Consider the following 15,839-nt stretch of genomic DNA (forward strand, 5'->3'; position numbering starts at 1 on the left):
CGTTCGCCCTGCAACATGGCGTACCTCTCCGGCTCAAGACCCAGGACCTCACCATCTTCCTGGCTGATGGCTCCCACATCAAATCCGGGCCCGTGACCCAAGAAACTTTTCCCCTTCCTATGGTCTCCTCCTCCGGCCATAAGGAACTGATTATCTTGGATGTTATCAAATCCCCCTTATTTCCCATTATCCTGGGATTACCGTGGTTGCAAGCACATAACCCACAAGTCAATTGGATCACAGGCACCATCCAGTTCCCATCTCTGTACTGCAAGAATTCCTGTCTACCCACTCCTCCTGAATTCCCCAAGACTCTGTTCTGTCTTGAATCTGAACCTGATGTATGTTCTGTGGTGCCCAAAGCATACCATGATTTCCTGGATGTATTCAGCAAACGGGGAGCAGAGACCTTGCCCCCCCACCGTCCATATGACTGCCCCGTCAACTTGCTCCCAGGAGCCGAAATCCCGTTTGGCCGGATCTACCCACTTTCTGAACGTGAGCTGGACGTCTTAAAAAACTATGTAGACGAAAGTCTGAAGAAGGGGTTCATCCGTCCCTCTACCTCTCCAGCAGGGGCAGGTATCTTCTTCGTAGAGAAGAAGGATCACACTCTCCGACCATGCATTGATTATAGGGATTTAAATAAAGTTACTATTAAAAACCGTTATCCCCTTCCTCTAGTCCCCGAACTCTTTCAGAGACTCAGATCTGCCGTCTTGTTTACTAAGCTGGATCTTCGTGGGGCGTACAACTTGGTGCGCATCCGGGAGGGCGACGAATGGAAGACTGCTTTCCGCACTAGATTCGGACATTTCGAATACCTGGTAATGCCATTTGGCCTTTGTAATGCTCCTGCCACGTTCCAACACTTTGTGAACGACATCTTCAGGGATTGGTTGGATATCTTCGTCATCGTATACTTGGATGACATCCTAATCTTCTCAACATCCCTAGAGCAGCATCGCGAGCACGTTCGAAATGTCCTCGGTCGCCTTCGCCAGCATGGTCTCTACGCCAAGGCCGAGAAGTGCGTTTTTGAGCAGAACAGTATCCCGTTTCTGGGGTTAATAATTTCCACAGATGGAATAGAGATGGATCCTCAGAAGGTCTCTGCCATTCTGGACTGGCCACCTCCATCAGACAAAAAGGGAGTACAGCGCTTCGTTGGCTTCGCCAATTTTTATAGGAGGTTCATTAAGGGGTTCTCCAACATCATAGCCCCTATTACTCACCTTACTAAGAAGAATGTCCGCTTCCAGTGGACCCCAGAGGCTCAGTCCGCCTTCTCGGTTCTTAAAAAACATTTTACCTCTGCCCCTATCCTGAGTCACCCGGATCCTGCCTTACCCTATCTCCTGGAGGTAGACGCATCGGAAGTTGCGGTCGGGGCAGTCATCTCCCAAAGACAGGGAACTAAAGACTTAACTCACCCAATAGCCTTCTTTTCCCGGAAACTCTCTCCTGCGGAGAAAAATTATGATGTCGGGGACCGGGAACTCCTGGCTATCAAAGCCGCTCTCGAAGAGTGGAGATATCTACTGGAAGGAGCATCACACCCGATTCTTATATTTACCGATCATAAGAACCTTGAATACTTAAGATCTGCAAAACGACTTAGACCCCGCCAGGCCCGATGGGCACTCTTCTTCTCCAGATTCTCGTTCCATATTACCTATCGGCCCGGGTCGAAAAATGTCAAACCGGATGCCCTGTCCCGGATGTTTGATAATCCTAAAGAAGATTTGGTACCTGACACTATCCTGTCAGAGAAAAACTTCCTGCTCCTGCTCACTAGCCTGAAATCCCATCTTGAGCAAGCCTCTGCCAACATTTCTGGTCCTCCTGGGATACCCCTGTCACGCAAGGATGGTTTGTTGTGGGCTAAGGACAAAATCTTTGTCCCAGAGGGAGTCAGAGTTTCGGTTCTAGCTGCCTGCCATGACCACCCTCTGGCTGGCCATTTTGGCGTTCATAGGACCCTTGACCTCATGCAACGCACCTTCTGGTGGCCTGAAATGGAAAAAGACTGCAGAAGTTATGTGTCTTCCTGTGTTTCTTGCTCCAGGAGTAAAACCACCAGAAGTAAGGCGTGGGGTCTCCTCAGACCACTCCCCATCCCTGACCGGCCCTGGCAAACTATCGCCATGGACTTTATCGTGGAACTTCCACCTTCGGCCGGGTGCTCTGCCATTTTTGTGGTTGTAGACCGGCTTACTAAGATGGCCCACTTTCTACCCCTCAAAGGTACCCCCTCTGCGAAAGAAACTGCAGAAGTCTTTATTAGGGAGATCGTGCGACTCCACGGGGTACCCAAGAACATTATCTCGGACAGAGGGGTACAGTTCACGTCACGCTTTTGGAGGGCCTTGTGTAAGCTACTAAAAATTGAATTATCTATGTCTTCAGCTTACCACCCGCAGACGAACAGGCAAACAGAGAGAACGAACCAGACCCTGGAACAATATCTCCGGTGCTTTACCACCTTCGTCCAGGACGACTGGGTAGCATTACTACCATTTGCGGAATTTGCCTTTAATAATTCACGACATTCTGTCACCGGCCAATCTCCCTTCTTTGCCAATTATGGGTTTCATCCTTCCTTTCTGCCCGACTTCCCATCTGATTCCGGAGTGCCCGCAGTTCAGGTCACCATTGGCTTCTTCACGAGTACAAACAAACTTCTGCAGGACACCTTGGCCAAGGCTCAGATAGCATCCAAAAGAATCTTTGATGGGAAAAAGAGGGGAGAACTGATTCTCCAACCAGGTGACCAGGTCTTTTTATCCACAGCTAACCTCCGCTTGGCATGCCCATCCAAGAAGTTGGCTCCCAGGTTTATCGGCCCATTCCCCGTTAAAAGAAGACTCAATGCCGTGTCCTATGAGTTATCCTTACCTGATACCCTACGGATCCATCCTGTGTTCCATGTCACTCTTTTAAAACCCGTAGTTCCCGACGCCTTCCCCGGCAGAAGCCCTGGACCTCCGGAACCAGTGATGGTGGATGGCGACATGGAGTACGAAGTTGAGGCTGTACTTGATTGCCGGAAAAGAGGTAACCAGCTTCAGTTCCTTATTAAATGGAAGGGTTATGGGCCGGAAGAGAATTCATGGGAACCTGAGAGTAACATTCATGCCGGAGACCTGATCCAGGCGTTTTTTCTTGCCCATCCTCAGAAAAGCAGTTTGTTGGGCACCCGGAGGTTGCCTTTAAGGGGGGGGCAATGTTAGGAATGCTTCCTGAGCACACTGATGTGCTGTCATGATTCTGCAATCCAAAGGGTTAACCTAGAGCAGACTGATTGCAGTAATTGGCAAACAGGTTGCCTTATTTAAACAGCTCAGAAGCACTGTGTCTTCGCTGTCTTGTCTGCAGCTCTTCCTGTGTTCCTGAAGCCTGCTTCCTGTTACCTGTTTGATATCCGTTTGACCTTTGGCTTGTTCCTGACCTTGTTGACCTGCTGCCCGTCCTGACCCCCGGCTTGTTTGACCATTCTCTCGGATCTCCCTTGTCTGCTTATCTGCCTTCGGATCTTGACCGGTTTCTCCCTTGGTGGGGCGACCCTGAGGACTGCGACCTGGTATCCACACGCAGCAAAGTCCATCCTCACCACTAGAGGCCCTGGCGAAAACCGGTGGATACTTAGATTCCGCACCTCAGGTTAGCCTGTGTCACTTACCTTGGGGGGTCCCGTCTAAGCTCCGCCCTCCAGCACCAGTGGGGCCTTCCTCTGCCATCAGGCTACCACTTGTATCCCTAACAGTACCTATCTGCAGCCCATCAGACTACCTGAGTACCTGTCTCCTGCCCATCAGAGTACCTGAGTACCTTTCTGCATACATATATACCTGTCTGCAGCCTATCAGAGTATCTGAGTACTAGGGATCGACCGATTATCGGCAAAGCCGATTATCGGTGGGCCGATATTCACTTTTACTGATATATTAGTATTGGCCCTGGAACTTGCTGATATTAGTGTATGTAATATTAGTGTATGTAAAATCCTAGCATCCACTTTATTAGTGTTATATATAATGTCCAGTCTGTGTTTTTGTAATTTAATAGTGTGAAATACCTTTGTTACATCGCCGCTCGGCCCTTCCGTGACCCCCAGCTGTTAGTGGGGGAGAAGAGAAGAACAGCAGAGCGTGAGATTAGCGGAGCCTGGAGCAGCGATGTAACTAATGCTAATTCACACTATTCTAATCTAATACCCTGCTTTTCTGTGTACATTGCAGAGGGGAGGGGCTGAGATCCTCCTTCTGAAAGCTATGAGAGGAGAAAACAGCAGAGCAGGAGATTAGTGAGGAGAGTCCGGAGCAGTGATGTAATGAAGGTATTTCCCACTATTCTATTATAAAAACACACACTGGACATTATATAAAACACTAATAAAGTGGATTCTAGGATTTTAATTACACTAAACTAGGTTCACATGGGATTCCTGGCAGGCAGGGAGGGAAGGGAAGACTGCACATTACAGCTAAAAGACCAACCCCACATGTTCAGTGCAAGATGTGTGTCAAAAATTGTCTTTGTTTTCCGAAAATTTAAATGTACAAAATATCGGCCCACATCGGCCGATACCGATACTTTGTGACCAGAATATCGGTATCCGCCCTGAAAAAAACATATCCGTCTATCCCCACAGAGTACCTATCTGCAGCCCATTAGAATACCTGAGTACAAATCAGCAGCCCATTAGAGTACCCGAGTGCCTATATCAGAGTATCCGAGTACCTATCTGCAAACCATCAGAGTACCCAAGTAACTGTCTCCAGCCCAGAATACCCGAGAACCTTTCTGCAGCGCATCAGAGTACCTATCTCCAGCCCATTAGAGTGTCCGAGTACCTATCTGCAGCCCATTAGAGTGCCTGAGTAACTATGTCAGAGTACCCGAGTACCTATTTGCAGCCCATCAGATTACCTGAGTACCTGTCTCCAGCCCATCAGAGTACCCAAGTACCTGTCTGCAGCCCATCAGAGTACCTGAGTACCTATCTGCAGCCTATGCCTCATAGATTATATGCTGGGGTGTTTGCTTTCCAAAATGGGGTCAATTTGTGGGCATTTCCATTGTCCTGGTGCTCCAGGGCCTTCAAAAGTGCAATAGGTAGGAATGAATTTAGATATGTAATTTATGCTCCAAAAACACCTGAAGGTGTTACTTGGATGTTGGGCCTCTGTATGTGGCCAGGCTGTGTAAAAGTCTCACACATGTGGTATCGCCATACTCAGGAGGAGTAGGAGAATGGGTTTTGGGGTGTAATTATTGCTATGTACATGCTATGTATTAGAAATATTTTATAAATTGACAACTTTGTGTAAAAAAAAAAAAAATATGTTTTTATATTCTTTCCACATTTTCCAAAAACTTGTGGGAAAAATGACATGTTCAAAAGACTCATAATGCCTCAAAGATTATTTTTTGGGTTGTTTGCTTTCCAAAATGGGGTCATTTTTTGGGTAATTCGAACTGTCCACCAGTGCATACAAAAATGTGATAGGTTGTTTGGAAATTATATGTATCATTTATGCTCCTAGAACACCTGATGGTGCTCCCTGCATGTTGGGCCTATGCATGTGGCCAGGCTGTGAAAAAGTCTCACACAAGGTTCTACTTCAAGTTCCAGGTGGACTACTTGGGGCCAACGGGCCAGCACTGGAACTCTGGGGAGCGAATGCCTAGAGAAAGTGGGCAAAAGCTCCGGTATTCTTTTGGTGGGGGGTGCCCTGGGACCATGGACCCCTGAAGAAATCTTGCCTCCTTGGGATTGGTGGGTTGCTCAGGCTCCAGCTACCCAATTCCTGTGGGAGGAAGAAATTGATGGTGGGTGTGCCTAGAAGGACACCGCAGCTATTTCACTGGACTGTTGTAGTTAGTCAGTGGCAGGGTTCAGGATCGCCTTTGAGGAGTGAGTTGAGCCCTGGGTCAAGACTATGTGTGGAACCAAGTTGTCCAGTTAGGGATTAGGATGAGAAGATCGCCCCTGCGGGGAGGGTCTTCTCATCAGTATGAGGTTTAGACAGTAATAACTGTAATGTGCTCATAATATGCTAACCTTCTCTTTTCTTTGCAGGTGATGTAATTCAGAGATAAATAGTCAGTCAGGATTAATTTATTCGCTCACCAGAGCAGGCTTTGCTTGGTGGGGGGGGGGGTGCATTCCATTAAATGCACCTAACCCTTATTATAATGTACAAACAAAATTTTTATATATATTTTTGCTATGTAATTTATTCATATAAATTTGTTCTTTTCCTTTTTCCCCTTTTCCAAGCTAGTGGGATACTCCTAGGTTTTTGATAGCATTTTTTGGGGTGGCTGCCCCAGAGCCAATTGGACGTGGCTCATTTTTGGTGGGGGTGGATGTAGCACCCTCCTAGTTAGGTAGGTGCTAGGTAAAAGCATCTGTTGCTCCTGCTGCTTATCAGGGGAGCCTGATCTATTAGTTTGCCTGTCACATGTTTCCAGGTGTGATTCACTGGGTCTGAGGGAGTGTCCCCACTGTATCCAATGAGGGAGCTTGTTGGACATTGGAGGAAACCCAGCCAGTGGCACATCGTGTTTTATGGCTGTCCCAGTGGGAGGGCTTTCCTGCAATGCATCCTGGGATTTACCATAAATACGGAGGGGACATGTGAGAGGGGGTCTTTGGCAGGAAGCAGAGTCCCAGGAGAAGGCAGACGGCTGGTCTCTGCTCCTGCAGGTGTGAGGAAAGTGGTTCAGGCAGTCAGCCTAGTGAACTGAGTGTGGAGCTGAGCTGCAGAGGATCCAGAGTGCTGACAGTGGAGTTGGTGGCAGAGTCTCTCAGGAAAAACAGTGTCGTGAGTACTCGGGGATTTGCCACAGGGTCTGCCTAGGAAAGGGAACCACTCCAGAGAAGTCAGGGGATCAAGGAGCTAGCTCACACAGTAAGTTTAACAGTAAAGGGGGTGCCGCGTATTTGACCCTAAAGAGTAGGAACAAAGGGGGTGCCAGGAAGGGCCCTGAAGATTGTTCTGCAGTACAGTACAGTTTACCTCAGGAAGTTCACTCAATTCTATTTCACTACTTATGACAAGGTGAAGCAGCGGCCTAGTCGTGACTAGCGTTATACAGTGCTACTCAGCGTTACTCAACATTAATCAGTCGTCCCAGCTAATTGTGCATAGTGATACAAGATGGAGTATCCCATTCATTCCCTTTTCCCATCCAAGTTCTCAATAAAAACTCAAAAACCAAATCTCCTAGACTGTTTCCTGACTGAGCCAAAATTACTTTGGGAATGTTTAATGGTAACCCAGGGGAACCCGTAACCAGCAGCTCCCAAGGCAGTAGTGCTACAGTAACATGGTCTGTAGAAGAGCAAATTTTGTGTAAAATGTGAAAATAAGATAACTATAAAAAAGTTACTTGAGCTTTTTTATTAACCTCTCCAGTTTATGAACGATTTATAATAAAAAGAATCCAAACTTTTACTTCAAACTACTATGTTAGTCTAGAAATGAAGACAAGCAATTGTTTCATGTTGGAGTCTGCAGCCTCTTGACACACTTCTATTTCATGTTACATTTGGATGAAACTACAAAAATAGAAATGCTTTAGATCTGTGTCTGAGTGGCCCAACCTTTGAAGAAATTCTAATCCTGAGCCAGATAACAATAACAAAAAAAGAGCTGCTGGCAGGTGAATTACTAGTGCCATTAAAAGAAAGATGCAACCGAAATCACAGAGAAAATAGCCTGTATGGAAGGAAATTACAATCAAAGAGGACCTTTAGAATGGATTTCAATGATTGCTACATGGCCAACAATTTTTTAACTCTTTAGACTGAGGAATATAAGCCAGAGTTTTATATAGAACATTTGCTGCTATGCAATCTGCTAAGACTTTAGAAATTTGGAGCATGCACTCCTGCACAGTGCTAAAGCAGCTTCCTGCAAGGTGTGGGATCCTGAGCTTTCCCAGAATGATGGGACAAGGCCCAGCCACACTACCAGTGCCTACACACCGGAAGCCACAGTGTAAGGTGCATGCTGGTGAGCATGAACATTTTTCTAATAAAAAGGTCCAAAGTATATTCCAAAAAAACGAATGCATGCCCCCCCTTGTGTGGAACATGTACTACTGGTGGAAGATGTCCTCATTCTGGAGGGCACACAGCAGAGCTAAGCATCTAAAGATAAGGTGAGTATAAAATGGTAATAGGGGTAACAGATACCCAGGTGCTCAAGGGTGATATGATTTACCCACTTGCCGACGGCCCCACGCAGATTTACTATGTGATTATGTGCACGCGGTCTCGGCTGTGATTAGACACAGCGGGAGCCAGACCATGGAAGGAGGGGGAAACAATCCCGCAATCTCCACAGAAACTGACAGAAGAGCCGCCTTCCTACGTAAACAAAGCAGGCGGCTCTTCTGTCACACAGGCACAGAGAGATCTTGTGTTTCAGCTAAGCTGAAACACCGATTCCTCTCTGCCTGTCACAGAGTCCTCCCCCCCCACAGTCAGTAAGCACAAATAGGCATACATTTAACCCTTTGATCACCCCCAGCATTAACCCCTTCCCTGCCAATGTCATGTATACAGTAACAAAAATATGTAGCAGAATACAAATTGGCCTAAACTGCTAAAAAAAATAGATTTTTTTAATTTTTTTATTACAGAAAGTAAAAAATATTGTTTTTTTTTTTTCAAAATTGTCGCCCTTTTTTTTTGTTTTTTCTGCAACATGGGTACATTAGCCTTTAAAGTAGAACTATAGGCAAAACTTTTTTACCCATTTTGTATAGAGCAAGAGAGGGTTATAACCCCTGTCAGATTTTGTTTTGCTATCTCTGTCCCATTGCAGAGATTTCCCTTCACTTTATGTCCATGGCTAAAACAGGGAGTGCAAGGAAATTCCTACAAATGAAGGGAATTCCTTGGGGACCCCCAGGTTACCAGAACCATTGGAAGATTTCCACCTCCTTTTACTTTTCTGGGAACAACCTAAAATGTGGGATTTTCTTTTACTTTCACTTTTAATCATAATAGTAAAGTGGACAAATAGAGAGGGGGAATTTCCCTAATGGGAGCACAGACAGCAATAAAAACTGACAGATGCTCTAATCCCTCTCCACTCTATCCAAAGCTAAAAAAAAGTTTTGCCTTTAGTTGCACTTTAAGCACCAAGAAGGTTTCAGGTTGAAACAGTTGTAGAAGCATGATTAGAGCAACTTTTTAAAGCTTAAATGTATTTAGTAATGTATGCTGTGTTCAGGCAGTTGGAAGTTCAAGTGTATGATAATGCCCCTCTGTACAAGTTCAACTACAATCCCCACCCTCGCAGCTATTTTACACAACACCTACCAAGACAATATAAACCATTAACAGCTTTTTGCTGTCTGGTAAACATATCCAAAAATTTGTGTTTGTGGTTACAAGAATTTGACCCTTTCATTACCAGGGCCATTGAGGCATAGATGCCCAGACTAAGTAGAGCCTTGTCAGTGTGCAATGGGTAACTTAATGCATTGATTTATCTGCTTACCTAAATCATTTTAACATTGGTTTTAGGGGAAAGTATTTCTTTCTTTCACTGTTTTAGGCTGGGTTTACACTGTTGCGAATTGGATGCGGGTTTCTCTGCATCCAATTCGCATGACAGGAGACTGTGCCCGTCTCTTAATGGAGTCGGTTCACACAGCTCCGTAATGGCTGTGAAGCGGCTTGCAGAAAAGTCCTGTACGTCTTCTCATCCGTTTCAGGATCTAATTCAGTCAAAAATTCGGACCTGTCTCAAACCTGAAAGAGTGCACAGGGATGCACCGAACCCCCTTCTGCCACCCGCTCCAAATTTAGTGTGAACCCAGCCTAAATAAACACAATATTTATGTTTTTTTTTTTAAATATAATCTGATAAATAGAGAACAATGTACAAAAAATGTTTATTTTACACATAAATGCATTTAATACATTTTTTTTTACTTATATTTTGTAAAGACTGTATTGCATTTTGACAGTGGTTGCCTGCCAGTTTTAGCTGCCACTGTGTCTTTGCAGGTTAGCTTGATTGGTTGTCATGGTGATCATTTAGTAATGGGGAAACAATCAGCATGGTTCTGTAGGGGAAACCCCAGAACTCATGGGTTTCAGTATAATTTTGACTGTTGAAGCCAGATTGAAAATTATATTTATTAGACAAACATGTAGGTAGACAGACATGTTTGGAGAGCAATTCAGTCACATTACATTCTGTTGGTTTGAAAACAATTGCTCTCTCTGTCTAGGACACCTAATACAATTTATACATTTTGAAGTGGGTGGCACCTATTTATCTAAAGTTTCTTTGAAGTCACATCTTGATTGAAATGCGGAATAGTTGTTCACAAAGGCTTGTTACTTCCAGTAAACAACTGAACAGGTCTTCAAAAGCCTAGATAGCAATCTAAAGGCTGGAGGTGTAAATGGCTTTTGAACACAACAGCTGTTATACAATATGACAATATGACTTCTCACAACATATACTGTACATCCAATATATCTACTTAATCATAAATTCATGTTTGATAATCATAAATAAATGTTTGATAAATAAAATGGCTGTTCCCTTTTCCCCATCAGTTCTCAATTATTAGTGTGAGATTAATACAGTGAACGACCGTGTTAGACAGCAACATTACAGTCTTAGAACTAGTGCCATGCGCAGTCATGCACCTCTACCTTCTCAATGCAATGTAATTGTAAGTGTCAAGACATGCATTACTTTGGCTAAAAAGTATTTTACATTTACACCAGAAACTTGCATCCTTCCTCCCAAAAGGTAAAAAAGTATTTTGTTTAAATCTTGTCATTTCACCTTGTTCCCCCAGCCACTGGCCCAGCAGCAATACAAAGCTACCAGTCAGCATTCACAATTATTTTAAGGGACCTAACAAGACCTTTTCAGCAAATAATGTATAAGATACAAGCGTTATTTTTCATATTCTGTCTTCATCAGCATTCTTTTAGATCTCTAGAGAGGTGGATTCTAGGGATCCAAGCCAAAAGACTGGAGCTGTGGTTTTAATATACCTTTTTTGCTGAATTTTTGACATATACTGTAACTTTCCAAAACAGAGAATATGCTTAATAGGCTCCAGCAGCACACAGCAGTGTGTAACGCTCCTGCGTTTTTGTAACAAGATGGATTTGCAGCTGCAGAAATCTCCACTCAGCAGTCATGTAGAGATGTGTTGAAATACCAATTCCAACTCCCAAGACTCATAACTGTGGCCTGCCTGATTCAGCATACAAATATACACACTCAATAAGATGTTCCTGGAGTGATAGATGTATATAGCAGTATAGTGGTGATGTGCTGAAGGGACAGGTATGAACAGTGACAGTAGATGGCAAGCACTCGAGAGAAATGTTCAGGAGAGTATAGATGGTAACAGGTAGGATGCAGATAGGTTAGCAATCATGTATGGTAGTAGGTGGTAGGATAGCAGATGACATACAGGAGAGACTAACCCAGTGCAAGGATAGATGTTAGTAGGCTCAAGAGCTAGCAATCTAAATAACAGTGCAGATGATAGGTTTAGTATTGCATAGAGAGTGACAGTCTTTAGTGAGCAATAGATATAGTGTAAGTAGGTTTTATGGAGGTTTCCCCTGCGGGGTACTTATCACTAGAGAGTAGGTTAGTAGCGGGGTCCGGTAATGAGGAGTGATCCGGTAGCGAGATACAGGGATCAGGAGCGAGGTTCCGGTCTGTTCAAGGCAAAGGAAAGCAACTGGAGGTTCCGACAGCGAGACACACTAGCAAGCATGTGGACAGCCAAGCAGGTTGAACGAACGATGTGAGTGAGACCGCCGGCGGATGAAATAGCCGCTCTGCGGCGCTCAGCAGTGACCTCATCGCTCTTAAAGGTATATGCGTACCACCTAAAGGGAAAGGTGGGACGCATTGAAAAGAAAGTAGTAAATAAGGGTACTAGAGGTACCAGAATCTTACAGTACCCCCCCCCCCCCTTAAGGCCGGCTCCGGAAGGCCTATAGTACTGGTTTCTCTGGGTATTTCGAGTGAAATCTTCGTATAAGCCTAGGTGCATGTACATCAGAGGTATCTAACCAGGTGTCGTCTTGGGGTCCATAGTTCTTCCATCTTATGAGATACTGGAGTCTTCCTCTATGGATGTGAGAATCCAAAATCTCTTTGATCTCATATTCTTCTCCGCCTTCAACTTGTATAGGAGGTGGAGGCAAGATGGTAGGCCTTATTCCTTGGTTAGGAACGTGTGGCTTCAATAGCGACACATGGAAGATGGGATGGATCTTGAGATCTGCCGGTAAGGTGAGCTGTACTGCAGCTTTTCCAATAAGTTTCCTGATTGGGAAGGGTCCCAAGAATAAAGGTCCAAGCTTTTTGCTAGGGATCTTTAATCTTAAATTTTTTGTTGATAGCCAAACGAGGTCCCCAATAGCATACTGAGGAGAAGGTCTTCTACGAAGGTCGTAGTACTTTTTTTGTTGACTATGAGCGTGTGAGATGGTAGTATTAAGTAAACCCAGAGAGTCTTTTATTTGGGTAAGATAGTCTGAGGCTACTGGGTTACTTGAGGGAAGGATGCGTGGTGGAAGAAGAGAGGGTTGAAACCCATAGTTCAAGTAGAACGGACTTTGTTTGGTAGTACTGTGGGTTGCGTTGTTGTAAGCAAATTCTGCTAGGGGAAGGAGATCCACCCAATCATCCTGTAGGTATGATGTGTAGCAACGTAGATATTGCTCAATGCACTGGTTGACTCTTTCAGTCTGTCCGTTGGTCTGAGAATGGTAGGGAGAAGTGAGCTTTCGCTCAATCCGTAGTATGTGACATAGTTCTTGCCAAAACTTGGAGATGAACTGTGAACCATGGTCAGATAAGAGAGTCTTTGGAATTCCATGTAACTTAAAGACATGTTTCACTAGTAGTTCCGCTGTTTGTTTGGATGAAGGTAATCTGCGAATAGCAACGAAATGTGCCATCTTTGTTAGATGGTCCACTGACACTAGAATGGTATTAAATCCTTTGGAAGGTGGTAGTTCTACTATAAAGTCCAAGGACACAACTTCCCATGGAGCCTGGGGTATTGGTAGACTGCATAGTAGACCGGATGGTTTTGTAGTGTCAATTTTGGACCTGGCACAGATGTTGCACGAAGAAACAAATTTCTGTACAGATGTCTTCATCTCAGGCCACCAAAACTGTCTGGTAAGCAAATTAAAAGTTTTCGTCATACCCATATGTCCTGCCATAGGCACATCATGTGACAATTCCAGGATCTTGGTACGCATAGTAGGGGGTATGTAGAGTTTGTCGTTGTAGTAGAGGAAGCCTTCTGCATCAGTACTTAGGTGTGGTGGAGGTGAATCCAATCCTATACTGTGCAAAATCTCTTCCTTCAAGGAACGGACAACCCCAATAATACGCTTGTAGGGTATTATAGGAACAGAAGGGATTTCGGCGTAATTATTTTCAGTTAATCGTGATAGCGCATCCGCTTTTTTATTCTTGTCTGCAGGCGTGTAGGTCACTAGGAAATTGAATCTTAGGAAGAATAGTGACCATCGTACCTGCCGGTGGGAGAGAGTTTTGTTAGTCTGAAGATATTGAAGATTTTTATGATCTGTATATATGATTATTGGTAATCGGGTACCTTCAAGTAGCTGTCGCCAGTTTTCCAGAGCCAGTTTTATGGCAAGCAACTCCTTTTCACCCACTGGGTAATTTACCTCTGGGCTGCTTAATGATTTGGAGAAGAAGGCAACTGGATGGAGTGGTGAAGTATTTGTTGGTCGTTGGGAGAGAACTGCTCCTACTGCCATATTTGACGCATCTACTTCCAGAATATATTGGAGGGATGGGTCTGGATGGCGTAGTATGGGAGCAGAGGTAAAGCTTGATTTTAACAAGCGAAAAGCGCCACTTGCTTCATCTGACCATTTAAATGTTTTTTTTTATACTTGTGAGCTGTGTGAGAGGTCTCACAATGGCAGAGAAGTTCTTGATGAACTTCCTATAGAAGTTTGAAAATCCAAGGAATCGCTGTAGAGCCTTGCGGGTGGTTGGTATAGGCCAATCCTGAATGCAGGATATCTTACTCATATCCATCTTGATTCCGGTTTTGGATATGATGTATCCTAGGAATAATACTTCTTCTTTATGGAATAGGCATTTTTTTAATTTCACTTATAGATTGTGTGTGAGTAGTCTGGATAACACAAGTCTTACATGTTTTATATGTTCAGACAAGGATCGTGAATAGATAAGTATATCGTCCAGATATACCACCACACAGACATCAAGTAAGTCTCTAAAGATGTCGTTTATGAATCGTTGGAAGGCTGCGGGAGCGTTACATAGCCCGAATGGCATTACAAGATATTCGAATAATCCGTATCTGGTTCTGAATGCTGTCTTCCACTCATCTCCATCACGGATTCGGATTAGATTGTATGCCCCTTTCAGGTCCAATTTTGAGAAGTAGGTAGCTCCACGCACTTGTTCAATGAGTTCAGGGATGAGCGGTAAAGGATAGCGATCCTTTACTGTGATCGCATTCAATTGCCTATAGTCGATAATAGGCCTAAGACTTGAGTCCTTATTGCGGACAAAGAAAAGTCCTGCAGCTGTGGAAGAAGTAGAGGGTCTAATAAACCCTTTTGCCAAATTCTTATCCAAGTATTCCTTGAGATGAGAAAGTTCATCCTGGGAAAGAGGATAAACATGACCAAAAGGCAATTTGCTATTTGGGAGTAGATCGATAGTGCAATCGTAATCCCTATGGGGAGGCAATATTTGAGCGTTTTTCTCAAGAAAAACTTCGGACAGATCCTGATAGCATAGTGGTGCAATCTCATCTGACACCACAGACAGGATCTTTCCATAAGACGGGAGGTTGCACGTAGTCTCGCAATAATAAGAAAGGAAGGTTAAGGTCCGTTTCTTCCAATCTATGGTTGGTTGATGTGTGTGTAACCAGGGAAGTCCCAAAACAATGGGAAAGTGGGGTGAAGATAATAGATCGAAGGTGGTGGTCTCCGTATGAGACTCGTTAGTAGTGACGAGAAGTGCTTGTGTCTGATTAGTGATTGGGCCAGAAGCTAACGGGATACCGTTAATAAGACTAATAGAGACAGGCTTAGGTTTTGAAATAATAGGTACTTTATTTAAAGTAGCAAAACGTATATCGATATAATTTCCGCAAGATCCTGTGTCGATCATGGCTTTAGTGGTAATCCTAGTCTGGTCCCACTGCAATGTCAGACGAACAAAAAGATAAGGGTTAGTAATTGAAGTTGTTAATCCCCCCAGGAGGACATGTGAACACTCACCCTCTTTTTTGCGGGCAAGGGGACAGACGCTTATCATATGATCCGGGGATGCGCAGTACATGCAGAGATTACTGGATCGTCTCCTGGCTCGTTCAGTAGTTGATAAAGGTGGGTGTATGGTTCCTACCTCCATAGGAGTAGGGTCAACAGCGGCAATCCGAGAAGGACTGGACAATGGCATTCCCATTTTTTCAGCCTTTCTTTCTCGCAGCCGCCTGTCTATGTTGATACTGTGTTGTATCAAGGCATCCAGAGTGCCAGGTAAATCCGCTCGGACGAGCTCGTCTTTAACGGCTTCTGATAGGCCGAGTCTGAATTGAGTTCGCAGAGATGTGTCATTCCACCCTGAATCAAGGGTCCATCTTTTGAACTCTGCTACAAAGTCTTCTACAGGTCTCCTACCTTGTTTCAAGGACCTCAATTGAATATCAGCAGTACTCTGCCTATTGGGGTCATCATATAAACTAGCGAGTTCCGCTAGGAATAAAGCATAGGAGTTGAGAAGCTG

Source organism: Pelophylax lessonae (genome assembly GCF_965119305.1).
Source record: "Pelophylax lessonae genome assembly, chromosome: 11".
Lineage (NCBI taxonomy): Eukaryota > Metazoa > Chordata > Amphibia > Anura > Ranidae > Pelophylax > Pelophylax lessonae.